The sequence below is a fragment of the Sesamum indicum genome, linkage group LG1 (genome assembly GCF_026168435.1).
Source record: "Sesamum indicum cultivar Baizhima isolate 11 linkage group LG1, ASM2616843v1, whole genome shotgun sequence".
NCBI classification, from domain to species: domain Eukaryota; kingdom Viridiplantae; phylum Streptophyta; class Magnoliopsida; order Lamiales; family Pedaliaceae; genus Sesamum; species Sesamum indicum.
Genome location: NC_142657.1, coordinates 6073229 through 6075630, shown reverse-complemented (window position 1 = coordinate 6075630; position 2402 = coordinate 6073229). Strand labels below are relative to the sequence as shown.

General features: G+C 34.7%; 1 pseudogene; it reads left to right on the top strand.

Annotated features, from left to right (window-relative positions):
- Positions 1–200: 200 nt before the first annotated feature.
- Positions 201–1123, top strand: LOC105180083 (adenylate isopentenyltransferase 5, chloroplastic pseudogene; annotated as a pseudogene).
- Positions 1124–2402: the final 1279 nt, after the last annotated feature.

Below are 2402 nucleotides of genomic sequence, written 5' to 3'. Positions count from 1 at the left end.
CAAATCGTTTTGAAGAAGAGAAATTAATCCAAGAGTTGAGAAGGGCTTGTCACTCTATGATAGATAGATATTCTAAAATAGTAGATTGTATTTGGTACAAGTTTAGTTTTAGAGTATTCTAACACGTGTCCTTTTTCTTTTTTTATTTGTGTGATGAAATTGATAGGTGTTACAAAAAGTAAAAGTAATTACCAATTAAAATGTCGATCTCCGATTGGAAGCCAGCACAATCTAGCATGACAAACTTTTCAGTTCGGGGCATGATGAAGAAGCACCAAGGGAAGGATAAGGTGGTGGTGGTATTGGGTGCCACTAGCACAGGCAAATCGCGCCTGGCGATAGACCTGGCCACCCGTTTCGGGGCAGAGGTCATCAACTCGGACAAAATTCAGTCTACAAGGGCCTTGACATAGTAACCAATAAGGTGAGCAATGAGGAATGCCATGGCGTGCCGCACCATTTGCTCGGAATCATTGATCCCGAGGTGGATTTCACTGTACATGATTTTGTGCATCACGCATTGCTGGCTACTGATGCCATCGTACAAATGAATCGGTTGCCAATCATTGCTGGAGGGTCCAATTCCTTCATACAGGCACTTGTCACTGACAACAATGAGTTTTCCTCCAAGTAAGAGTGTTGCTTTCTCTGGATGGACGTGGCGATCCCGGTCTTGCACTCGTACGTGTCGAAAAGGGTTGATCAGATGGTGGATATCGGGTTGGTGGAGGAGGGCAAGGCATTTTTTGACCCAAAAATTCGTGACTATGATTATGGGATTAGGCGTACAATCGGGGTCCCCGAGATGGATGAATTCTTCAGGAGTGAGGGTCTAGTCGATGGTGAAACTAGGGCTAAGCTTCTTTAGGTAGCTATAGATGAAATTAAGATGAATACTTGCAAATTAGCTTGCCGTCAAGTTGAAAAGATCTTGAGGATGAGGGAGGAATTTGGGTGGCAGATCTATCGGTTAAACGCCACAGAGGTATTCCTTCGATGTGGTGGAGATGCCAATGATGCATGGGAGAAATTGGTGCTGGATCCGAGTACGAACATGGTGGCTCATTTCATTTGCAAAGAAAACATAGATCCGAAACCTACTGCATATGAACAATTAGTATGATCAATTATGTACGTTCGTGCATATGAACAATTAGTATGATCAGCAAAATTTTGTAGTTCTACTGATATACTGAGTTAAAATTCATGGCAGTACATTTAGTGTGAAAGCATTAATATTCAATGCTTTGATCAACGAAATACATATGTAATCTAATTTATACAAATTTAAACTCATGTCTGTTCGATTGGCATTATCAACAAGAAATATATATAATCCTATTTGCGTCTAGTTAAACTTGCCAATTCATTTAGTACGATCAACAAAAGAAGTAATCCTTACTCAAACTAAATTCATACTCACTTCCATATGAGTATGATCAACGAAGGACGTAATCCGTACTCAAACTAAATTAATACATACTTTAATATTATGCTTCTACATATGTATGAACAAAATTTATTATCTCTACTTATACCAATTAAACTAGTGTTCGAGCAGTTAGTGTGATTATTAAAATGTTAAATCCTACTTATTTGTATAGGTATAAAAATACAGTTTCTGTCTTGTAATTTATGAGGGGCTGTCATTTTTTGTCCTACAGAAGTTATGATAATTAGTTTTTACAAGACTGAAATTATAAAAATTATAGAATTAATAGAATTAAAATTACTAAAATAATTAGTGTTATCAATAAAATATAAGTAAAAATACTATGGGTGAGTAGGTGGATATAAATGTACACATATATATTTGGAGTTCTTGAAGAAAGTTGAAAATTATATCAAGTTATTCGCGATTGCACTTGAGGTTGATGTATAAATTTGTAATACGGATATATTAGTATAAGATGACTAACACGACTTGTGATTGCATGTTAATATTTATGATATCTATAGAAGCGTATTAATCATCGCAATATTCTTGAATATGAACGAGGAATAAGATTTGTGATTAATTCTTGTAACATTTATCTAAGTTAATAAAACTCATATACGTATATTTATGGTACTTCCATCAAGGAAATATTTAGTCCTAGTTACCAAATTAAACTTTATTTATAGAATTATTTTGAAATATAATCCTACTCATATCAATTTAAAGCTCATGTCAGTACAATTAATATGTCAAGTAAAGTTGCAAATTGTCTAAATAATAAATGTGAATATATTAATGATGTTTGTCTCAATAAAGTATAATATAGTCTTGTGCGAACGTATTTATACCAAGTAAAAATTCATGTTCCGTGTATTTATTATGATCATCAAGTGAAAAGTCGTGTACGTGCAATTATTGTGGTGTACCAAAGAAGTTATTATGTTGGTCCAGTCTAAAACCAATG